General features: G+C 33.4%; 1 protein-coding gene and 1 pseudogene across 6 annotated transcripts in view; one reads left to right on the plus strand and one right to left on the minus strand.

Annotated features, from left to right (window-relative positions):
* LOC118203970 (ankyrin repeat domain-containing protein 13C) overlaps positions 1-26,939 on the plus strand; it is a 215,610-nt gene that overhangs the window by 156,074 nt on the left and 32,597 nt on the right. The gene's annotated exons all lie outside the window — the stretch shown is intronic.
* Positions 5,435-21,621, minus strand: LOC146996219 (uncharacterized; annotated as a pseudogene).

Consider the following 26,939-nt stretch of genomic DNA (forward strand, 5'->3'; position numbering starts at 1 on the left):
TTCCACAGAAATACTCGTGCAAGTGTTTAGAATATCACTAAAGCCGTTATCACATTAGCTGTTTGTTGCCGGGACAAAACGTTTGTAGCAACAGTTCTGAGAAACGGCCTTTGGCGAAATAGGGTTACAATCTTCACTTGGCAAACAGGCTGAAAGCCAAACAAGAATCAGTTATCGCTCAGATTGGTGAAAGTGACGTTTCCTTTCAAGTGACATTCGCTTCTTCGTGTTGTTTTGAATCGCTCACACGCTTTTCGTTTTAAACTTTATTGTTAGTAATGGAAGATAATAGAAAGGTGATTGCTATCAAGTTAATCACTTTGATCTCCACACTGGCACTTCATGTAACAGATAAACACACTTCTGGTTATAGCAATCAATTACATCAGTAATAGCCAAATTCTGTATACACTCTCAGAATAGTTTAAAAACATGTGCTGGATAAGTCTATTTATCACACATCGCTTATGTGTATTTTCTGTTGTCTGCATTTCAATGAAAATTTGATGGCTCACTGGAAAATTTGTGACCTGGTGAAAGCATTTTCTGACTAACTTTATGGCTCATAATTACTGTTCTGTCCATTCAAATGACACAAATCTATATGGCTGATATTTACCTCCTCACAGCCAGCAGATACTATTCAGCAAAATGAAGATCAAATAAAGCATATGAATACATGAGCAATCAAACATGTGCGAGTTGTTTACTGTCCCATAGAACACTCGGTAATATACCTAAAACACATTAATTATACCAACTCTAGAAATTAGGTGTTCACATCATGAGTTTGTTTTATGGTTTGATTTATTGAGATTACAGCAAAGCACACTAGGGCTATCTGCCTAAGGGAAGGGATGCCTTCGGGGAGGACTTTCTAAGGGAAACTGGCTCGTATACACGTTACACATGGGGAAAACCACGAAAGCGTCCATGCAGCCAGCCCGTTCGCGGGATTCGAACCTCGGACCGAACTACCAGTGTTCAGCGACTTTACCGCTCGGCCGCTGGTGGGCTCAGTTGGTTTTATGTGATTAAAGCAAAGCCTCGAGGGATAACAACAGGAAGGATCCCTTTGTAGAAGATTTTTTTTAAAACTGGCTCGTATACCAGTTACAAATAGGGCAAACCAAGGAAACGTCATGTAGCCAGCCCGTTCGCGGCATTCTAACCTGAGACAGAACTACCAGTGTTCAACGACGCTTCGGCCACTAGTAGGCCCGTGCACTTAATTGGAAAGTGCAATTCATTATGTAAACAGACATGAAGGTGATAATCAGTTGGGCGCTGTTTTAAGTAATCAAATGTTATAAATGCACAGCTGTTACATTTCTTATTATTTATTAGTCATGTTTTTATTACGTAGATCATACGTATGATATAATTATGAATTAACCCAATAACAAAATGTGTACACTCTTTAGTACTCAAATACTCATCAATTATTTTTCAACTGATTATTACATACCCATAATAATTTGCAAAGAACTGATAACTATAGTTGCTGCCAATTACATAATCGTTATCTGAATTAAAAGTAACTTCAAATAAACTTCTTGGCAATGTTCATTTTTGTATTCATACATACATATATATATATACACATCTAATAAGTCATATATTTACATACAGATAAAGAGATGCGATGTTTTAGAAGTTGTTAATATATATTTATTAGTATTAATGTAATGAATAAGATTTATATTAATGAATGTATATACAAATGTTTTTCATCATGCATAATAATAAATCCATAAATTTTCAATGTTTCAATATGTAGCATTTACAATAAAAGTATAGTTTCTAATGTATTTATAATTCAAAAAGTATTTCATTAATAACATGAAAATAATAGACAAATTTAATGAGTATTCTCATTATTACATAAGCTATGCTTTTCTTTTTTTATGCATCTTTTATGCTGTTTAAAATGTGTCACTGATTATGCAGTTAACAATTTAAAAGATAAGTAATTAGGAGAAAAGCCGCGCATATACAAACGGATTTTAAAAATTTATTCAACTTAAATTTAAAAAATAAAATTCTATTATATAAGAGTGTTATAATACACGATCAGCACGAAATACGACAAATTTGGCGAACTTTTGGCTACGAACAATTTGTAAACAAATCCGAAATGCAAGAACGTCGTAAAATAATGTCAACTCTGAAATTTCCACGATTATATATTTAATGAATATATACACATTTAAAAAATGGGTTTTCATCCGCAGAGAACCCGTTGGCGCCGTTGCATTTTTACTCGCCAAGCTCGCGGTTCATCGGCGATGAGCCGAGCCGCAAACGTGATATTTTGTAAACGTGATTTTTAGTGCATGTAAATTCAAGTTAGCAGACAAAACAATATATTAAGCATATGGTAGTAAAAATTCACAGATAATAAGCATGTAGATGTAAAACTAACCTGTTAAACGTGATATACGAAAATTATATTAAATTCAATTTAGCACAGAAAAGAATATATTAAGTACAAGACAATATATAAGCATTTATAACGGAAATAAAAATTCATTTGAAAAATATAAATTAGTATTAATGTGCTGAAATTAACCTGTTAAACGTGATAAACAAAAAAAAAAAAAAAAAAAATTGTCTTAAATTCCAGTTAACACAGAAAACAATATATTCCTTACACCAGCAGTGGTTTGCTAATTTTGATGACCATGGTGATGCATCAAACTATTCTGTCATGCTAGATAATGAATAATCTTTTTTATTTCAACTCAATCATCTATTTATGTCACACTTGCCATCCTCTGAAAGGTTATTGTTGGAAAAGCATAATTCAATGGGTTTTCATCCGCAGAGAACCCGTTGGCGCGTCGGGAAAGAACCCGTTGGCGCCGTTGCATTTTTACTCGCCAAGCTCGCGGTTCATCGGCGATGAGCCGATCCGTAAACGTGATATTTTGTAAACGTGATTTTTAGTGCATGTAAATTCAAATTAGGAGACAAAACAATATATTAAGCATATGGTAGTAAAAATTCACAGATAATAAGCATGTAGATGTAAAACTAACCGGTTAACGTGATATACGAAAATAAATGTGTATTAAACTCAAGTTAGCACAGAAAAGAATATATTAAGCATAAGACAATATATAAGGATTTATAACGGAAATAAAAATTTATTTAAAAAATATAAATTAGTATTAATATACTGAAATTAACCAGTTAACCGTGATATACGAAAAAAATTTGTCTTAAATTCCAGTTAACACAGAAAACAATATATTCCTTACACCAGCAGTGGTTTGCTAATTTTGATGACCATGGTGATGCATCGAACTATTCTGACATCTTAGATAATCAATATTTTTTATTTCAATTTAATCATCTATTTATGTCACACCTGCCATCCTCTGAAAGGTTATTGTTAGAAAAGCATTAACAATATGTTATGTTGTTGAAATTTTACGCCATAAAAATTGATTTATTCTCATAATTTTAGATGACAATAACCAATAATAAAAATAAAAGCATTACTTAATTATTTAAAATGCACATGCACATTTTTGCGGTCTACGAAATCAAATTATTTTAGACTTTGGAAACCTCATGGTTCTTAGAGCTGTTAATAATTAAGAACACAACGTGAACAGCCGTGTTACAAATTAGCTTCACCCCTCCCGCCGTATTTTCTTCCTTTCATCCCGAACCGAGAACCGGCATCTGTCTACGAAAATATTTCTATCTATTCGTTGTTAAAAAATTCAGAAAAAATAATAATAAGTAAGAGAAGAATAATATAAATCTGCAAATGCGAACAACGATAGTGATAATTCAACAAAATGAACGCAAGAGGAATGGTTGCAAACTTCGAACAAGCGAATAGGATAAATCCGCTGGGTTACCAGGTTTGAACTATTATCGCCAAAGTTGGCGATGTTTACATTTACCGGGTTCTCTGCGGAAGTGCTTCCTAAAAAATGACTCAGGCAGTTGTATTACAACAAAACAGCAATAATTAAATCGGCCTCTATTTCCACCGTCCATCACTTCACAGTGAGAGCCATCGCCATATTGAAAGTTACCTAGATCCTTCAGAAGCTGACCTTTCGTCTGATTGGTTGAACGTTCGAGGAACACGTCTCCAGCCGGAACATTTTGGGAAAAGTTTTAAAATGTTGCTCGTAGCCGGGACACGTTCTTCCTAGCTAGACGAAACATTTCTCGGAAGCCTGCCGCTGAAAGCCGTGCTACTAGAATCTCGTTTCTCGGAATTGTCCCGGGTAAGCGCGCGCGTCTATAGATGTGATAACAGCATAAGTATAATCAGTAATTATGCTTCAATCTAATAAGAACGTTAAACACAACGGAATGTAAAACGCATCTTAAGAGAAAGTTAACTCAGAAATATCTCCAATCTCCCGCTGAATTAACAACTGGCAGCAATAACAACTTATATAGCATAAATAATGTCATAAAAATAGTGTGGCATAATGAGATTATTACTTTGAAACCGATGTTTCGAATTGATGCCCAAGAAGAACCAATATTTCCGATTCTGCTTCATTGCATATCTTTCAAAAAAATAAAAAAAAATCATCCAATTAATTTCCTTTATCATTTTTTTATATGCGAAATGTTTGTTTTACAAGCAGTGAAAATGTCGAAGGTTTGTAACTGATATATTTTTAGGTATGGAATTTTAAAATTAATGGGCGTTAAAGTCTAAAAATATGAACGGTTTTCAAAAATTCTCACAAAATATTTTTTTTTTTTAAAAATTACGCTAAAAATTTCATTTAATTTTTTTCCCTTCACATGTTATGGTGCAAACTATAATATTATGAGACTCTCACTTTATTTGTTAATATTTGCAAAAAATTGTTTCAACTTTAAATTTGAAAAAAATCTAATCCTCTAAAAATCAAAAGCGTGACACCACATCCACAAGCAGTGTATGCACAAAGTTTGAGTTCTATATCTTATCGGGAAGCAGTTTAAAAATCCATGATCATCTTTTAACCATAGCGACAAGCTCCAAGTTTTGAAATAAATAACAGCTTATAAAATAATAATAATAATAATTAAAAAGCATATATTTTTCACAGGGTTCGTACACATTTCCTTACATGAAAATTAAGGACTTTTAAGGACCATCAAAGAAAAAATTAAGGACCTATCAGCAAACAAAACACACACACACACACACACACACAAAAAAAAAAAAAAAAAAAAAAAAAAAAAAAAAAAACGAACAGAATAAAGCAATTATCCATACAAATGACTTCATGCTTGTAATTTCACTTTAAGAAACTAACAGAAGTGTGTATTATGCACTATTATTAAATTCAATTTAATACTTACCATAAAACAATTTTGAAAATTAAACTAACTCCCTACAAGTTATGAAGTAGATAACATTAAATTAGGAACATAATTTCTTAAAAAACATGTATAAGTGTATTTTATACTAATAACAGTCACTATTTTAGAGATTTAATGATTATTATTTAACTTATTTGATATTTATTTAAACACGGTCAACTACTATTATAATCACAATGTAAGAATATTTTGCAAATTAAAATAACTGATTTGTAAACATACAATTTATTTCCTTGGTTTTTGAAAGATACTAGAATAATAAACTGTACAATAAAAGATACAAAACATTTGTGCTTTTTTTTAAATCTGAAATCTTTTCAGCTATTTTAACATCTAATTTATTTATGTCTATTTCCTTTTCTTTAACTATTCTTCTAAGTTTATTTGCTTTGATAAACAAATCAATGTTCCTGCTGGTCTCAGCTTCATCTGCTAAAGCATCTACTTCTTCATTAATGTCCCTATGAAGAAATTTTTTCTTCTGCTTCATATAATCAATTTCTTCCTCAATAATATTTCTTTTCCTCTTTGAATTTTCAGATTTAGTTAAAGATTTTTGTTCTTCTAAATACTGTATATATTTAGACCTTGCAGAAGCTGCTGCTGATCTCATTTCTTTATTAATTTCGATATTAAGAACACCTCCATAAAATTTTATGTAATCAAATACTGGGCATTGAAAAATGTATGATGAGTCACTTAAATTTTCAATTTCAATTGCTTTATTTACAGAGAAGCCCCTTTCCACAGAGGCCTGTCCATGTGACAAGATAAGAATCATTTTCACTATTTTCCATACTTTTGAATAGTGAAAATCATGAAAATAAGAATTGAGAAATGTGTCAAGAGAAAGATTTTGAGGATCAAAAGTAGAAAATTCATGTAAATTTGTCTTAACTACTTTGTCTCGAAACTCTCCAAACTGCAGCAGAATTTCATCACAATCATCTTGTAAAACAAGTTTATTCCGCATTAATACCGTTAGAACTATTTTCATTTTGTTCTGGGCTTTTTCTGGACTTTTAACCATTAATCGCGGGTCTATACAAGATGCATTTCGAATAAGAGAATAATTCATTGGACATTTAGACATTAAGTGTTGTACCATTGTTAAGACACATTGTTGACCTTCTTGTTTCAATGCAAAACTTTCACCTTCTTGCGGCATCTATCATTCATTAACTGCTTAGCAATGAATCCCAAATAAACTTTACTTTTATCATTATAACAATTTGGATCATTAAAATTAAATTTATAAAGATTTTCTGCTTTAGTTACTTTTGAATATTCTAGTTTCAAAATTTTAAAGTGCTGAAGGAAATCATTTACAAGTTTTAAGATATCTTCAGCAAAAAAGGGAATAAGTGGCTTATCACTTTGATAATATTCAAGGAAAGGCAATAATATTTTCAACAGAGAGAGAAAAAAATTTAATTTTATAAGAAATGTTTTATCTTTAGTTGCCTCCAAAATACTTGAGAAGGATTTCGATGAATTTTTTTTAAACTTCCCCATTTCAACTTTTTTAATGTACAGTAGCAAGTAATCCCATATTTCAATGGCTCTTTCAACTGCTGGGACATTTTGTAACCATCGGTAAAAGCAGAACTTCACAGGTAGCTTTTTTAAGCCAGATATACTTAAAAAATTTTCACGTCTTGCAGGAGAATCTTTAAAAATGCAATATAAGGAGGATAAGAATGATGGAATGTCTCAGCCAGTGGATGACATCCCATGCTTGAAAGCATTGTTAAGAATGTGTAAACCGCATGTCCCTAATGTCAAGCATTGAATATTATATTCCTTTGTCAAGTCCTGTTGCAATAAATCATAAAATTTCCAGTTTACTGCAGGACCATCCATCGATATTTGTGAGAGTTATGACAAGTCTAGTTTTTCAACACATTCATAATATTTGGATAAAATAATTTCACTTGTTGCATGCCCTATAAATGCAGAAGTAAGGTACTGAGTTTTGACCTTATTTTCGTGATGCCAGTACCTCACATGAATATCTAGTTGCTTATTTTGATTTGTCAGATTAAGAGTCTCATCAAATAGTAATGTAAAAAACTCAGCATTTTTACAATGCTTTAGTAACAAAGTTTTAAAATAAGGGCCAAGACCAAAATAACAGATATAAGCACATTTCTTTTCACCACATGAAAACTGTTTTGCAATGGAACTATCCGGGAACATTTTAGTGAATAACGGCCCAATATCATCGCACGATAAAGAATAGTGGCTTTTGATGCACTTAAAAGCCCACAATATTTCTACATTTGTAACTTCAGATTTGAAAAGAAAAGAATCGATTTTATTATTTTCTACACTTATTGATGTTGAATTAGCAGTTACATCTTTTCCTGAAGTAGATGGTTCTTCTAACTTGACAAAATTCATGATATTGTTTAGAAGAAACTCTGCAGTTGAGAAGGGAGAGATGTTTTGCACCTAAAAGGGGCATTACATGCAAGGCATTAGTAAAATTAAGTATCGTATATATATGTATATAATGTATGTATATATATATATGTAAGATAAAAATGTATGAATCAGAATTATAATATAACTATAAACATTAATTCTTCCTCTCTATTCTAAAATCGTAATAACTTATCTGCATTGCGTCATTCAAATTAATCATGCGATCTTATGTAACCGTTAATACCAGATGCCTCTTGACGACCAATCACCGAATTGTAAACCAAAACTTTTCTCTTCGCGTGCTTCCATCTTTCATAACGACGCACTTCAGCTTTTGCTCTCTACTGTGCTAAGATGTAATTTCGCTGGCTTGCTTTCTATCCCAACAATAACAAAAATGTAAATCTTCTGTGGAAAGGCATGACTAGAGTGCCAAGTGATTGTGGCCACAAATATCAGCTGGAAATAAAAATGGAATTAAAACAGCCTCGACCACCAAGCTTTTTAAATACTACGCAATCAAAATTCTTCTTCAGTATGAGTCTAATCACGCATCTACAGTGTTCCGTCTTTTCCTTTGCTTTCATTATGACAATTAAGCCGGTAGGATAGTTTCCTGCAGCCTGAAACCTCAATGGAAAATTTAATTCAGCTCTTCAAATCATCGTTTTGTAATAATCCAAGATAATGTGAAAGAAGTGAATAATCAAATTTGTTTTTTCAGTGTTTAAAAAATAGCAGATTATTCTTCTACTGTGGTGCAAGTGCTTCAAAAAAAAATAATCACGCGTAGTGTTTACAATTGAAAGTGATCTCTCGATAAATTGAGAAGTTCGAATACCTAGTGAAAAGGAAATCATCAGTGAATTACCGTTTAGGAATTAAGCATGACAGCGGGTTCAAGGTCGATCTGAGTTAGTGTTTGCAAGTATGTGCGACAGAAAATTATTTTCACTTCCGCTTTTTCAACAGCTCAAAAATTATTACATTCATGTGAATCCAGCTCAGGAACTAAATTATTTAATGTGCTGCGAATTCTATAGTTTTCATTTCAACATTGGTTAAAATTTCTGCAATTTGTTTTGAGAAAATCTCAAATTTTTGTTCATTAATTTTTCTAATTTTTCATAAGTATGTGTAAGCAAATTAAGTAAAGAATTTTCAGCTATTTAAATTATTCATAGGGAAGGATATTAAGATAAGTTATTACGATTTTAGAATAGAGAGGAAGAATTAATGTTTATAGTTATATTATAATTCTGATTCATACATTTTTATCTTACATATATATATAATAAGAAATGTATACTGAAAATATACATTTTTTACTATATATATATACTGTACAAAGTCCGAGATCCGGACATCCAATATCCAGAATGATCTAAAATCCGGACCTCAAAGCCACCACCAACCAAATTTTTAGGGCTTTTTTGGAGGGAAGGGGTATGCTTTACGCATGCGGATTAGATTTTTTCCCTCATCATAAAAAAACATGCCGGAAATCCCGATTCTTAATCTCAGTTTAGCGCTAAATAAAATATCTCATTATTGAAGAAATAATTATTTTAGCATAAATTTGTGTGATTAGTAACTTGGCTCCATAGCTGCGTATCTGCTTGGCATAATCTCAAACCGAAACATTTGTTTACACCAACTAATAATTAATTTAATTGACACCAACTAATATTTTATATCCTTGATGCCGAAATCGCGAATCATTATTTATTGTATTTTGCTTTCATCACCGCATGCTTATCAACGGATGACAACTTGAGTGATGACTCATGCAGCGACGCCAAATAATAGAGTATTATCCGATTACAGATTTAAGTTTAAAGCGCTAAAATGTTGACAAGGGGAGATTTAACAGAAATTTCTTTCCTTATGCTAAAAATAGATTTTGTTAATGATACTCATAGGACAAACGATTATATTTAGTGCTATTTGAATTAAGAATAACTGATTTGTTATTCACATAAAGCCAGAACCAGCGCCAGAGCTCGCATGGCCGCACCAGGCGGCAGAATTTAGGGAAGTTAAACAGAAGTTTTTCATTGCGATGACAATGCCCCAATCATCAATCAATTAACGGAGGGCGAAATCTGTAGTATGGTTCTAAATCCAGAAAATACAGCTACCGATAGTGAAGAAAGTAACAGAGAGGTTACTGAACGAGAAAAAATTTTGATTGACAAGTTATTCGGAATTCTCAACACAGCAATTACAGGACTTGAACAATGGAACTTAATAACTGAACAAGAAATTATATGTCTATAGTATTAGTCTAAAGTATTAGCAGAGAAAACAAATCAAACAACTCACATTGAAAGAAATGTTTAATAAAGTAAACATATAAATATTAAGCTCTTTTCTTTTGTAAATTTTGATACCCTTTAAATCATAAATGCTTCATTATTTCATAAATCACGATTTCATATTTTCAATTTTATAATTTCTACGTGCCATCTTAGTAGATTTAAAATGATCTAATATCCGGAAAAATCTCAAATCTGGGATCGCAAAGTCCCGATGAGTCCAGACCTCGGACTTTGTACTGTATAAATATATATATATATATATTCCGTATTATATACCGGGTGATCAAAAAGTCAGTATAAATTTGAAAACTTAATAAATCACGGAATAATGTAGATAGAGAGGTAAAAATTGACACACATACTTAGAATGACATGGGGTTTTATTAGAACCAAAAAAAAAAAAAAAGTTGAAAAAATGTCCGACAGATTACTGTTATCGGGCCTTTTTTCTTCAAGGAAATGCGTGATTCTGGTTTTGTAACTGCTACCGTGACGGGTGAGAGGTACGCCGATAGAGTTACAGAATCACATCGTCCCCAGCCTGGCTGATAAACACCTGCTGGAACGTACGTTTTTATGCAGGATGGCGCTCCACCCCATATTGCTAGACGCGTGAAAGATCTCTTGCGTGCGTCGTTTGGTGATGATCGTGTGCTCAGCCGCCACTTTCATCATGCTTGGCCTCCCAGGTCCCCAGACCTCAGCCCGTGCGATTATTAGCTTTGGGGTTACCTGAAGTCGCAAGTGTATCGTGATCGACCGACATCTCTAGGGATGCTGAAAGACAACATCCGATGCCAATGCCTCACCATAACTCCGGACATGCTTTACAGTGCTGTTCACAACATTATTCCTCGACTACAGCTATTGTTGAGGAATGATGTTGAACATATTGAGCATTTCCTGTAAAGAACATCATCTTTGCTTTGGCTTAATTTGTTATGCTAATTATTGCTTTTCTGATCAGATTATTGCTTTTCTAATAAAACCCCATGTCATTCTAAGTATGTGTGTCAATTTTTACCTCTCTATCTACATTATTCCGTGATTTATTAAGTTTTCAAATTTATACTGACTTTTTGATCACCCGGTATATATATATAATATATATAAAATACGGAATGTATATTTTCAGTTAAACTTCTACCCGATAACTTTAGTAATTCATGAAAGTTAATTTTGCGTCTAGTTAATTCAGGAAAATTAGTTTCAATTAGTTGTTTTCAGCTTTAAAAATATTAAAAATTTTTTAATTAGTTAGTTGTTTTCAACTAATAATTGTATCACCATTAGCAAAAATAATGCATTACTATTAACAACATAGGATTAAACCAAATGCTTAATTGTCTATTGATGGTGTTGGTGTATTTAATTATGGCAAAGCACACGAGAGCTATCTGCCTAAGAGGAGCGATGCCTTCGTGGAGGACTTTCTAAGGGAACTAGCTCGTATACACATTACACATGGGTAAAACCACGAAAACGCCCATGCAGCCAGCCCGTTCGCGGAATTCGAACCTCGGACTGAACTACCAGTGTTCAGCGACTTTACCGCTCGGCCGCTGGTGGGCCTAATTGTCTATTGAAGCTTCAAAACGTATTTCCAAACTTCACTTTTTCTCGGCTAGCGTTACCGAATTTGCCCTTGGCGACCTAAAATCGAAATGGAGCCAACAGATTTCCCGCGAAATACCATCTGCAGAAATAAACTCATAATCCCGATATCCCATACATATAGTATGTGCAAAAAGAGAATAAACTCCGTAGAAGGTGATAAAAAAATTATGGCTTAATTGAAACAAACACAGAAATTAAGCTAAGCAAAACCGTGTAAAAACAAATTGAAATGATAAAACGAAACTTAATTTTCATGTGAATTTTCAGCGCTGACTCCATTCTAGAAATTTCAATTTGTTTCAGACAAAGACCACATATAGCTTTATAAGGATTGTCATCCATCAATATCCAGTCTTTGTAGTCAGCTTGATGAGGCCACAGTTTATTGAAAATGCACTTTCCAGGCAGGACTTAAAAGAGAAGGGCTAGCTCATAGAGCTTTTTCCACTGAAACAGGCAGCGGGGAGTGATGACGTAGCCATAATGACACTGAACGCGGAGATGCAATTGAAAACATAGAAATTAGTGTTTTAAATTTGAAGAATCAGCGTTTAAAATGAGCTGTGTGTGAAAGACAGTTATCATTTAGAAGAGACAATGTTACTGTAGTATGCGTTTTACACTGAACATTAAAAAATTTTAATTTAACAAATTTTAAAATAACAAATAAAATACGCTACTCTTAACATAAAGTTCCTTTTTTTTTAATTTGCAGGGATTTTTTTTTTAAATGCCTGTTTATTTCTAATCATTTCTTTATCTGAGATTTAATTAAAAGAATACTACTGCTTCTAAGATAACTATAATAACAACTATTTAAAATTAATCAAAAAGCAACCTTAAATTGGCATAGTTTTCAAAATTTCTGCTAATCTGAGTTTCAGCCTAATTGTAAATTTTACATTGGTATATTTCCTGATTCAATATAATAACATATGTATTTTTAATAATTTTGTAACTTAGGCTTACATCAATATTACATTTAAATAAATACATGTAAGATTGTTATTTTAATTTAGACAAAACAACTTTACTCACAGTACCTAAAAAAAAATTACTTAATTTTTCAAAAGTGGGGGTTAAGGAGGCAGGTCTTCTTATGTCAATTACTTTAATTTTATATTATTATATTTTATCTAGAATGCTAAGCTAGCACAACATTTAATCAATAATAACATAGGATACAATAAAAACAACTTTAACAATAACTTAACAAAATTAGTTCTCATTTGAAATATGCTTTACGCTATTAACTTCTAAAATGTCATCTACAAATACTTCAAATCAAAACATATTATATATGCTTTCTTGTACAGTCAGAATGCTACTACAACTTTTTGAAATATTATTTATTGGCTACCACATTCGAAGCAATCCACTTTTTGTCTTTAGGGCTGCTTTTCTTTGAGAAAAATCATATGCATTTCTATTTAAGAAACTTATTCTAATAAAAGTTCGCAAAATAAACGAATTGCTTCTCTGTTAACTTCAGGATAATGTTTCTCCAGTTTATTAATTAAAGAGCCAATTACATGCTTCCCTTTATAGTAACCTGTACCATGAACTGCACAAAATATATTTTCGAACTCGTAAACTGTATTCATCTATGAATGGGAAGGTGTAGTCAAACCTCCAATCTATTAATAAGTCCAATATTTTAATTAAGAATGAATAATTTAATCCATTCTGAATTAAAATATTGGTTCATCAGCACTATTTTTAGATATTGTTCCCGTTCTTTGTTTCGCACACGGTAGGCAATATAACCTGCAACATATGTTAATGCTTCTTTTCGGCGGTCGAAAATTGTCTGGCGGAATTCAATTCAAATTCCCAAGATATAGGAGAAAGTTCCATAGGAAAAAGTGAAAGCCATAAGAAAAAGCGGTTTCTCAGTAATTTGAAGCAGTGCGCTAAATCTGCAAAAACCCATATTTTTTTTCGTTTGCAATACTGTATTTGGAAACTGAGAACTATTAATCGAAATCTGTAACTCTTTCCACAAAGTACTAGATCATCCTAATTCAGACACTATTGCTTTCCCTTCTACTCCAGATGATTGTCTTTGCGTGTGTGATTATGGCAAAGCCTCGAGGGCTATCTGCCTAAGGGGAGGGATGCCTTCGTGGAGGACTTTCTAAGGGAAACTGGCTCGTATACACGTTACACATGGGGAAAACCACGAAAACGCCCATGCAGCCAGCCCGTTCGCGGGATTCGAACCTCGGACCGAACTACCAGTGTTCAGCGACTTTTCCGCCCGGCCGCTGGTGAGCCCAGATGATTGAATATGTCTTTTTCATTCGAGTGTTAAAATCAAAAAATATTGGTTGTTTCCACTGCGAAATGAAACCTCTGATTAAACCAAACTGCATTTTTTGAAAAGGACCAAGAATTTGGTCCAGTTTAGAGTCATAGCTAAGTTTAGAATCTATATGCATTTCGTCGAAACCGAGAACGCATATTTTTTCTACAGAGTTTATAAATATTCGCATCGTTCCTTCATTACAGGAAGAACATCACTCTGAATTCTTGAACTACATGAAAATTTAGCGCACCATCTCCTTAATATGTTAGTGCTAGGTAAAGGAATTCCTATTTTTTCTTACCAAAAACGTTGCTTATCGATGACAGAGCTCTTATGACAATGCAACGTGAAATATCTTCACTAGTCCACCTGATTTTTTCCTTCTTTTCTAGCAATGCGTTAATCTGCGTCTTTGTAAAAATATGCTTTAGACCGTTTTTCCTAATTCTCCGATCCGTGCTATTTTTTCCTAAATTTCGCTGTTTGGGATTTTAATTTCTAAATTTCCGATACAAATTTCTTTCTAGATGTCGTCCACCTTCTTTGTCGCTGAGCAAACATTCTAAAATTTTTCTTTTCTCTATTTTTCAATATTTTATTACAATTTTCTAAGGATATTATTTTGTTCTTCAAATTATCAATACATTCTTGTTTATCTTTACACTTAGGGCATTCAGGGATATTGTCACTTAGGACATTGTCACTTGTGAATTTTATTTCAAAATCATTGACATTTGATTTATTATTGTCAGCTTCAATTTCGTTCTCAGCTTCAAAATAAATTTTCTTTGGTATTAATTCATGTAGTTTTTCAAAACCACTCTGCCACTTTCAAACTCACTACTTTTCTTTTCAAATGTCTCCGATTTCTTGGTGTTGTTTCGTTTATTGCATACGATAAATTTACTTTCGGCACAGTATTGCATTTCAACAGTTTCTTTTGCGGCAATCCAAGCAAGCGATTTCTTATGTCATCTTCATAATCACTGCACAGAAAATGTTCGCCATAAATTCTTGCGTTTTTCACATTAATAGAATCCTGTCTTCGACATTCATGCATCCATTCTTTCGTCAAAAGCAAATTGTCCTTTGGGGAAGCATGAAATACAATATCTCTTCCTTTCGTATTTCTATAAGCGTTACGGCACGTTGCTACAGCACAAGAAGCCATATTACATAAAGGATACTTTAAATATAGAATTTAAAAGGAAAGCTGACTAAAACTATATCTATATATATACAAATTATTAAATATTTGCATTATTAGAAAACAAATATGTATGATTAAAATTAATTTGGTATATGCGACCTCCAGAAAATAGTTTCGCAAGTGAATGAAAGTACAGTTTTAAACGCGCGAAATCAGAGCAGGTACAACACAGACACGTCAGATTACTTCCAATTGATCCCCTCCATGAGGCTCGCGTCGGCGAGGAGTCGAACAAAGAAATGACCTATCCGTTCTATTTATCCCTGCTTTCCAGGTATCTCGTTCCTATTGGCGTCGGAAGAGTTGTGGCCTTCAGAATCCCCCCCCCCTTTTTTTTATCGTTTGCTACGCAAATCCACCAACAGATTGGTTAAGAGCCGTGTAATTTTAATTCCATATTCATGAGAAATCGCAATTCACACTGAGAATAACAATCATTAGAAATGATAAGAAATGTCAAATGAACAAAATTAAGGACCGTTTATTCATTTTGGCCAAAATTAAGGACTTTTAAGGACCAAAAATCATTTTTGAAAAAATTAAGTACTTTTAAGGACTTTACGAACCCTGTTTTCAGGAACCATTACGAAAGTTCAGGAACTAGTTGCGAAAGTACAGATTACAAAATTAACAACAGTAAATGACGTTAAAAATGTGTAAACAGTATTAGAAATCTGCCAATTCGGAGACGGGATTGTTCACAGAGGCTTAGGTGTAAAGGGAAGGAAGACGGTGGTTTTCTGAACGGGTCCTAAAGACGAAACTCTTTCATGTCTCCTTTTTCTCCTCTTGCTAACGGCAGCTGTGCGAAGGAGCGTTGCATGTGAACGGGGCTATAGTGATTCGAAGCTTGATGCCTGTATCATCAGTCAGTTTCACCAATTTATCATTGTCAAACTCACGACCACCGTCTGTGACCAGTTCTTTTACATTTATACCATCTTTGTTGGTTCGAACAAGAAACTGATTTTATCCACAGCCTCATCTTTTATGTCTCAGAAATTCTACATGTCGAAACTTAGAGTAATCGTGCTTAATCACTAACATGTACTTCTTTCCACCTCTTGATAAGACTGGCGATTCGAGTAAGTCTGCATGTATTATCTCACCAGACTTTTGTGTTTTGAATCGTTTTGGTTTAAATGTTCGTCAACTTTGTTTACCATACGCATATGACTCACAAAAATAGCCCATCGTCGCAGTGGCGTAGCTAGCATAATTGGCGCCCGGGGCACGATACCTTTCTGGCGCCCCCCTTAAAAAAATATAGTAATGTAATATATAGAATATACTTATAATAAGAATATAAGATAAAAGTAAAAGGTTACAGTACCTAACTTAAAATATTCTATAATATATTACGAATAGTCACTGCAAGTACTCTTCTACAAAATACTGCTCTGTTTTTCGAGATATATAGGATTCACAGGCTCAGGTTAGGCTTGAGATAATTTAGCCAAAAGCAATTTAAATTTGAGGCAAAAGAATCTTGTTAAAAAACCAAGACTGGAATTGGATTCGGAAATCTGTCTGTCGGTAGAAAAATCGGACATACGGTCATCTAGAATAAGTTAAAGATGTTAATTACTTAACATACTTAATTAATTTTTAAAAAAAGTACAATTTTCAAACAATTTAAAAGTTAATATATATAAGGTCGCTATATTTAATAATAATATAGTGTTATATTATAATAATTGATACTACTAGCAATTGATACTGAAATAGTAAGGAGTATTTGCAGAGCGACTCTCAGGTTTGGAAAAACATCTTCTCCATACGATATTATAAAGGTAAGAAGCTGTAATGGAGTTTTTAGGTTAACTTTTTCTACTGGTGAGTAACATCTTGCAATCACATATTTCGACATAGAAGTTCTGTTCTATTAAAATCTGTATTATAAAATTCACCCAAATTTTTACAATTCTTTTCAAGACCGTTATCAACATTATCCTTGTTTAATAAATTTTCAACATCCAGTAAAAATCCAAATTTGGAGTTAAGATCACTTAGGTCGCTTATTTATTTCCTGCTGCAGACGATCAAGAACGCTTCTCTAAAATTCAATTTAGGATCTTGTAATCTTAAGCTGCACACGATCATTTCTCCTCATGATTTTATGCCAGAAATGGACTAAAGTTATGAAACTAAAATTCAGCATATTTTGCAATAAAAATGCAGCTTCACTTCTGGTGTCACTTGTAGTAGTAGAAGTATCCTCTGCTAATTTTTCTAATAATTCTACTAATTCTTCCAGTTCTCCAACAATAACGCTAACCGCTTCTGCTCTGGCGCTCTATCGTGCTTTAGATTTATGTTTAACAGTATTCTTTAAAGCATTTTTTAATAATTCCCATCGTAATGTTGAACGTGAGAAAAAGAGATATATGTTTTCAATTATTCCAAAGCATGTTATAACGATTGGATCTTACTTAGCTGCAGTGACTCCTACTAAATTTAATGAGTGGTTATCACAATTTACAAATAATGCTTTATTATTTTTTCCATAATTCTTTGTTGAACACCAGATATGTGACCTGACATCACTGCAGCATTATCATAACATTGTAATCTACAGTTTGTTAATGAAATCTGATCGGAATTTAATTTTTCTAAAATTGTATTTTCAATTGAGGCTGCATCTTTAGTATGTATTTCAATAAATCTTTGATTCAATCGAATAATCACTTCAGCGCGAAGATGGTTCGATATTATTGGAAGATTATTAGAGAATTTTAAAAAAGCAACGTCATTGAACTCCAGAATTTCCGGAATTGCAGTGAGTGTTTCTGTTGCATTTTCTGTACTTATTAGTAATGGACATGGATTTGGGACTTCTGATGTACTTGAGCCCCCAACTTCATCATCTTTAGAGTATTTTATTTGTTGTGATGTGTTATTGAATCTGATTTTAGTTCTTCATCCTTCTTAACTTCCCCCCCTTTTTTTTTTCTTTTTTTTTTTTTTTCGATTTGTTTATTAAATATAATTCCATTCTTATTCTGGAGTTCTGAGCTTCTTTTTCTTGCCCTAGTTTTCTTTTCCGATTCTGAGAACCGCTAAGTTTTTTCCTTGGCATTGATATGGTCTAAATAAAAAATAATTTGTGAAAGTTGCGGAAAGAGAAGTTATTGAAGAAATAAAAAGACATTAAAGGCAATTACATGCAATTAAAAATGGAAAATCTCTGCAACTATTAGTGATAGGTAGTGCTGGATTTAAACTTGATGAGACCCTAAGCTATTTGAAAACTGGGGCTCTTTATAAGTCTGTTATGCCATATTTTAAATTTTGGGGGGCCCTAAACTATAGCTTGTGTAGCTTATATGTAAATCCTGCACTGGTGATAGGGAAATGGAAGTTCCATTTTTGTATAAAGCTTGTAGGATTCTCTACTGCGTAATTGTAAGTTAACGTTGAAAGTGAAGAATCTTGCGGTTTTGCAGCTGAGGATGGTGGTTCGGTAAAACCATCGAAACTAGTCCTGGGAAAATTTTGAAAATTAACGCTGATTTTTGTTGTTTGACTTCTGAATTAATCCCTTATTATTCAAATAAGATTTAACAGAACTCCGTCTTGGAGTTGTACAATAAAGCCGACACTTGGTCGTGAACTTAAGAAACTAAGAATTAAACTAAACTTATCTTAACTAAAGAGATGTAGCCGAAGCTATTAAGATTGTAATTTAGTTGGCCCCTTAACGCTAATTGACTGCGAAGTTATCAAGGGCCTAAAGTACGGCCGAGCGTAACTATAGCTTAAGAGAGAGTAGCCTAAAAAGGCGGATGTGTGCTAACCAGAATCTCTGATATCTTTCTCCCTCAGACAGTAAAACTTCGCGGTTATATACCGGTCTTCCTCATTATTGTATTGAGACGTGATTCTAATACTACGTTCTGGCCGGAAGTGCTAAGTTGAAGTTAAGAAGCGATAGGAAAGGAAGTTTAACTCAAAATTTAACTATTAATAAAATTAACATAATCCTTACAAGTTAGCTACTGCGGAAATTTGGGGGCTCTAGACTTGAAATAGAAATTTCTCTAAGCCTACAGCTTCTTTTCTGACGCTGTGTGCGGCCATGGTTCACTCATTCCGCTCCTGCTCAAATGTCGAGGTATTCGCCGATAAGACCAACCGGCTTCTTTGCGCCCAACTACATGACCTCTCTCAAATTCTGACATCTGCGCATATAGTTCGCGCACCTCTATGCGAAGCATAGTTACTGTCTACCAGAGTACACGGAATGAAATTCGTCAAGAATTTATAACCTGGAATCGTAATTTCTCCTCTTAAATATCCTGTCAGTTGAGCAGATCAGATGCTCTGTAGCGACAACCGTTCATTCATTGGCAGCCAAAATGTAAAATTTTGCATTTCCCGTCGAAACCTGTATGCATATCAATTTGTGTCCAATTTGCTTTATATCTTCTCGGTGCGTCGTGGTACGTCGTTTTTTTTTTTTTTTGTCTAAGAATATAGTTCAAGGTCGAAGGGTTATAATATGAGACTGGACCGTTTGTTATCGTTTTAAAATAAAAAGCGAGAGCTATACATGCATTTCGTTTAAAAAAATAAAACATATCTCTATTTTAGAAAAATAAAGAGGTCAGAAAAAAAGTTTTGTATACGGAGATGTTTGATTGATGTACTGCAAGCATAAACATTTATTACACACTTTATCAGACAAATCAAGAAAATAAATGATTAGTTATATTACAATAATTATTAATTTTAAATACATTTTTCAGAAATTGATCAAAATATAAACTGAATTTTTTTGGAAAATCTTGTTTGGAGACAATTTGGCGCCCCTCTGCGAGCGGCGCCCGGGGTATCATACACCCCCTTGTCCCCTGTTGTATCTTATGATCTTTTTTCTTATTCTTATTATTTACATTTAACAACATCGATAAGTGAAATTTTGCTTACCTTTCTTAATGAATATCCACAGGAACGCTTGGAATTCCTTTTCATTTTTATCACACAGAAGCTTTATTTACATCTATGTACAAGAATTCTATGCTTACATTAGAACATTCATCATGTTTTTTTGGTTGCCACTACATCTATCTCAAAAATCCGCAATGCGGTAAGAAAAATATAACAAGCTAAAAGTAAAAAACGCTGCGCCCTCTCGTGGCCAGCTACATAAACTGTAACATCGTCCCCCTCGATGAACTCTTGGTTCATCAAAGGATTGGATTCTGAAGTTATCTTAAACACTAAATGTTTTTAATGTTCTACAAGTTTAAGTGTTCATAGATGCAGTGTTCGCAATTTAAGTTCATTGTATTGAGTTCAAAGAGTTCAAGTCATTTCTAATGGGTACAATAACTGCACAGGACGACGAAGATGAGTTCCATTAGCTAAACGGACAGTGCAAGCCCTTATTTTCCCATCTCGTCCTGGATGACACTCCTGCACAACTCCCATCTTCCATAATAATCTTGGTAATTTTTCTTCATGTACTAGAACTACAGAGCCTTTCAAAAGATCTGTTACGGCATTACCTCTCTGAATTTGTTTTACGTTTCTAATTTCAAGTAAGTATTCTCTTTTCCATCTTTTCCAAAACTCTTCTAATAACCTTAGCCGGTATTTATATCGCCTTTAGTTGAATCAGGTTCAAGAATTTTGCCAGATGGTAAGGATGTCAGTCTTCGTCCAACTAGAAAATGAGCTGGCGTCAGCGGTTCTGGTTCTCCAACTTCACTATAAACATACGTCAGTGGACGGGAATTCAATGTCGCCTCAATTTCAATTAAAACTGTTTCCAGTTCTTCAAATTTAAGTGAAGCCTTCATGAGTATTTTCTTCAAACATGACTTGATAGATCTAACAAGCCTTTCCCAGAAACCGCCCCACCAAGCCGCCTTCTCCACATCGAATTTCCACTCAATACGTTTATTATCAAAATAATTTTGAACTTTTGTGTCGTTGATGGTATTCCATAGTTTTTGTAAATCCTTGTCTGCTCTTTTGAAGGTTTTTGCATTGTCTGAATATATTATTCGACATACTCCTCTTCTTGAAATAAATCTTCTAAAGGATAGAAGAAAATTGTTTGCTGTTTGGCTAGATACAAGTTCCAAATGCACTGCTCTGGTTACAGCGCATGTATACAGAGCAATATAAGCTTTCCCAGTTTCATCCTTTGTACTCATAGGACCAGCAAAATCAAGTCCTACAACTTCGAAGGGATTTGCCTCTGTTATTCTTTCGATTGGTAAAGGAGCGATATCCTGACTTAGTGGCTTAGCTTTAAATCTGTAGCAAATCACACACTTGTTAATATTACTCTTTACACGCTGTCGAGCCTTAAGTGTCCAAAATTTTTCCCTAATTTGAGTTAAAGTTTCAGCTACACCAGCGTGTGCTTGCATTTCGTGACAATCTTTAATGATATGATCTGTGAAATGAGACTTCTCAGGTAGTATTGCTGGGTATGTTTGATTATAGCTTAACCCAGCATTTTGAAGCCTTCCTCCTACTCTGAGTATTCCATTTGAGTCTACAAATGGATTTAATGTAAATATTTTCGAACTATCTATGCTTTGTTTCATCTTTAATTTCCTTATTTCTTCTCTAAAATTTTCTTCCTGAGTTTTCTTGATACAGAAATTCTCTGCTTCATTCATCTCTTCAGCCTTAACAGGTCCAATGCTTCTTAGTTTTGGGTTTTTCAAATTATTGATAAATCTGAAAACATAAGATGTTATTCTATATACCTTTTTTATGTCACTAAAGTTCTCGATAGGAATGATATTTTCAACAATACAGTTTGCTGTTAAAATTTCTTGCTTCTTTCCTTTTCGTTTCTCAGAATTTGTTATTTTATCATCTTCCTTAAAATTTCTCGAAGATCTGGGCTAAACGCTGTTATCTTTGACAAGCCAAGGTGGGCCATACCACCACAGTTCATTTTTTTGAAAGGGTTTCTACCTTCTGTCCTCTCGTCAATAAGTCCGAAGGATTCTCATGGCTGGGACAATAATTCCACCAATCTGGATCAGTTTTCTCTTGGATTTCTAGACACCTATTTCGTACAAATTGTTTCCATTTTGTCGGATCAGCCTTGACCCAATGTAATACAATTTCTGAATCTGTCCACATATAAATCTTCATTTCTATGTTTTTCAACGAATGTCGGATGTATGTGATGAGTCGAGCTCCTATGACTGCTCCTAAAAGCTCCAGTCGAGGTAACGTAACCCTTTTTATAGGAGCAACTCTTGCTTTGGACATAACAAATGATGTTTTTGTTAACTCATTTTCATTGTATCTCAAATATACAACGGCACCATATCCCTTTTCGCTACTATCTGTAAAACAGTGCAATTGAATATTCCACAGATTTCCTTTTGACAGATTGTTGAAATAATGTCTTGGAATTTCAACATTTTTTAATTTAGGAATTTCATTATACCAGGTTTTAAATTGATTCTGCAATTCTTGATCAAGTGGTGCATCCCATTGGTAACCACTTTGCCAACATTCTTGCATCATCATTTTATTTGCAACAACAAAGGGAGATACCGATAGGATCGTAGAGTTCGCCCGCAACTTGAAGAATCTTCCGTTTTGTTATTTCCTCAGCCGAATCCTTGAGTAATTCATCTTTGATTCGAAATTTCAGTTTATCTGCTTCATGATTCCAAATATATCCTAACAAAGTGCTATTCATTCCGTCTCCATTAAACTTCGTATTTTCAGCTGCATTCCAAATCGCATGTAACTGGGCGTTATTGCTCCTCCATTTTCTCATATTGAAACTAGCAAGCATCATAATTCTTTTCACATCTTCATAAATTTCTGCAGCTTCTTCTTCATCATCTGTACCATGAATCAAATCATCTACGTAAAAATTTTCTTCAAGAAGCTGACAGATCTTCGAATATTGTGCTTTCAACTTTCTTGCGTGATGCTTTATAGTTGCTGCTAGTAAAAAGGGGCTGCAGTCCGAATATTACACGCGTCATTCTTAAAATCGTCGGTTCTCCTTTTCCTTTGAAGTCCAAAGAAATCTTACTGCATTTCTGTCCTCAGGCTTCAACAGAATTTGTAGAAAAGCAGCTTCGATATCTGCAGCAAATGCTATTTTGTGTTGACGAAATTTAATTAGCAAATCTAATAATTCAGGGTTTAAATTTGGTCCTGAATGTAAACAATCATTTAAAGATAGACTGTCATGAGTATGCGAGGAAGCATCAAATACGACCCTTAATTTCGAAGAATCGTGATCTTCTCTGATTACACAATGGTGTGGCAAATAATAGATGTTTTCTTCAGAATTCTTCGGAGCCTTTTCAGCTATTCCTTTATTTATTATTTAGATAATCTTCAATTACCCTTGAATACTTGTCATAAATTTCAGGATTTTTCTTAAACCTTCTAAGTAAACTGCTTCATCTGTTTAAGGCGATGTTATAATTACTACCCATTTTGTTTATATTGTCCTTCCAAGGTAATGAAACTTCATAACGATTGGTTTTATATTCAATAATTTCTTCAAATCTACGCATAACTTCAGTGTCATTTTCATTTGCTGAATAGTCATGTATTCCAATTGCATCTAAATCCCATATCCTTTTTAGAGCTGCACTAATTTCCAAATCATGTGCATGTTAAGTATTCTCAACAACATTCATTACCGTAATTCCGAAGTGTAGAAACATTACTTAATGCTTCAGTTCCGCTTATAGTGTAACCAAATAAGGTTTCAGAGGCAACAAGACCTTTGATAATCTTTTAACCTTCCCAGTAATAATCATTACCAATTAATACTAATATTTGAGAGTTATGGACACCTATATCTGTAGCATCAGCAAGTCTTATCGAATTTTCCTTACAATAATTAAGGATTTCCTTTCCTGGCATACCAATAACAGCTTGATTAATTTCTGGAGTTTCAAGAGCTTCAATTATTATTTTCCCAGGTCCACATATATCTTTAAGAATAACCTTAACCTTTTTTAGCCTTTTAACTGTAGGCTCAGTAGAGCCGAAGGTGTAAATCTGAAGTTCTTCCCCCACAACACTTAATTTTAATTGTTTTGATACTTCTGTCAGGATGAAAGATTTATGAGAGGCAGAATCGAAAATGAGTCTTACATTTTTTCTTCTATTCTGACCTAAAGCTATTGCATTTGCAGTTTGTAAATAAACCCTATTTTTGTTATCTCTTTCCGAAACTGACGCCACCACTGTGTCTGTTTTAAGATCACCTTTATTTTCCCGTTTATTTTCAAATTTATTATCATGTAAAATAGTATTATGCCTTAATGAACATAAATCACAGCGTATATCCGAGCTGCAACGGGCAGATGTATGAGACTTACGAAAGCATAAATAGCATCTGTTAGCCAATTTTATTTTTTTTCTTTTTTCCTCAATTGGAATTGCGCAATTTGAAGTAGAATGTTTCAAAGATTCATTTTCTATCTTCCCACAAAATATACAATCGGCTGTTGATGTATTCGTATTCAAAGACGCAACTGCTGGAACAAAATGTTTGATTTTGAAGGCAGTATGATATTTCTCACTTTTAATAAGGTCTCGCGATTAATGTTTATGTTGTTCGGTTCTAATGTTAAACTCGGAATAGTTTGGCGATGTTTGGAAAAACGTACGCTCTCTGCTTTCAACTTCCTTCTTCAGAAATTCCAAAATGTTAGTCACTGTGGTTTCTGTTTCAGGGGTTAAAGATCGATTAAACTCTAAAACCAATTCGCTAGGAAGTATCCTCATTAACAGTGGGCATAACAAATAGCTGTAAGAATTCGAAGTAACGTTAAGGGAATCAAGGCTTCTAATTTCAATTTCTAAGCTATCATATAAGTTACGTAATGTTTTAATATCATCTATTTTTTTAACTGGCTTTAAATTCAGCAGACGATTCATATGTGCATTTATTAAAATGTCCTTTCTACCAAACCTTTCTTTCAGAATATTTATTGCCTTAGCATAATTTTCGGCAACTAACGGTAATCCCTTTATTGACATTAAAGTTGTGTCCGTTAGTAAAGATGTGAGGTAATTAAATTTGTCTATATCCTTTAAAGCAGAGTTATTATGTATAGCAGATTCGTATTGAGCCCAAATCGGGGAATACTTTGAAATTCACATATTTCGCCTTTAAATTTATGGTACTTTTCCGTTTCGCCGGCGCAAATCTCGCCAAGCAGACGTTATTGGCGACAACATACAGTATACAAATAAAAAATGTTAACAAATGTTAGTTCTAAGAATTTTTTATTTTGAAGGCATAAATATTTTAATAGAGCTTAAAATTTTGTAAAAAGCCAATAAATAAAAACAATACATTTGTAAAAAAGACATTAATTTAAAAATTTACTATGCTTTCATTGTTCAACATCCTGATTCACCGGTTCGTATCACGTAACCCCAAAAGATCTCATCTCACGTAAACTATATTACCAAAATCTAATTCTCTCAATAATTATCTACATTAATTTCAAGTTAAATCTTGTTTACAAATCTTAGAATACAAGTTTAAATGCAAGAATTGTTTCAATTCGTACGAATAGCTTACTCAGAAATTATGTAAAACCGCAGTGCTTTACTTCGCTGGTGCATTAGAATTGCTGACTTTAATTCTTGACTTTGCCTTTACTATATTTTCGTCTTCGGTGAGCGGTGTGATTGCTTCCTAATTGACTTAATTACCGAGAATGGTCTTAGGTCATAAAATTGAAGTGTCTGGTAAATATTCTATGTAATTTTATGCCAGTATTGGAAAAAAAAATTAATCTGATAAGAAATGGCTGCGACTTGTTTTGAAAATGAGGCGTAAAAGGTTACCAGCGAGGATATTCCGTTTGGCATTAGTTGTACCATTACTGGCGACTTTATCGCCTGCGCCGGCAAAACGGAAAAGTACCAAATTTATTTATGGTTAGTTTCGGAAGTTTAGCGCCATTTGTATTTGTGTTCTCTACCGTATCTATAGTAGCAGAATTAGATGGCAACTCATTTAATTTAACACATTTTCTATTTCTAAATATTCTACTGATCTTCGATTTACACAAGGTAATTTTATTTTTATATTCCAAGCTATCCTGTATTTCAGTTTCGTACTCTTTTTCATTTGTTAGGATAGATTCGATTTCAGTGTTCAATATTAGTATATCGTTTTCATTTTCATTTAAGATGGATAAATCATCTTCTAATAAATCAAATTTAATATTATCCGATTCTATTTCCTTTTCCATTTTAGCTATCAGTCTTGTTACTGATGCTCTTAACATTCCTCGCTTCTTTTTTAGTGCTTTTAACTTATCCATCTTAATAATCAATATTCAATCACTAATCGAACAATAATAAATACTTAAATCACAATATATCTAAAGATCACTGTTATCTCGGAATTTCGGCACCATGTTGCAACTTATGATCTTTTTTCTTATTCTTATTATTTACATTTAACAACATCGATAAGTGAAATTTTGCTTACCTTTCTTAATGAATATCCACAGGAACGCTTGGAATTCCTTTTCATTTTTATAACACAGAAGCTTTATTTACATCTATGTACAAGAATTGTATGCTTACATTAGAACATTCATCATGTTTTTTTGGTTGCCACTACATCTATCTCAAAAATCCGCAATGCGGTAAGAAAAATATAACAAGCTAAAAGTAAAAAACGCTGCGCCCTCTCGTGGCCAGCTACATAAACTGT

The sequence above is a fragment of the Stegodyphus dumicola genome, chromosome 7 (assembly GCF_044657685.1).
Source record: "Stegodyphus dumicola isolate Sdum_Otavi_A_Nest chromosome 7, ASM4465768v1".
In the NCBI taxonomy this organism is placed as follows: Eukaryota; Metazoa; Arthropoda; class Arachnida; order Araneae; family Eresidae; genus Stegodyphus; species Stegodyphus dumicola.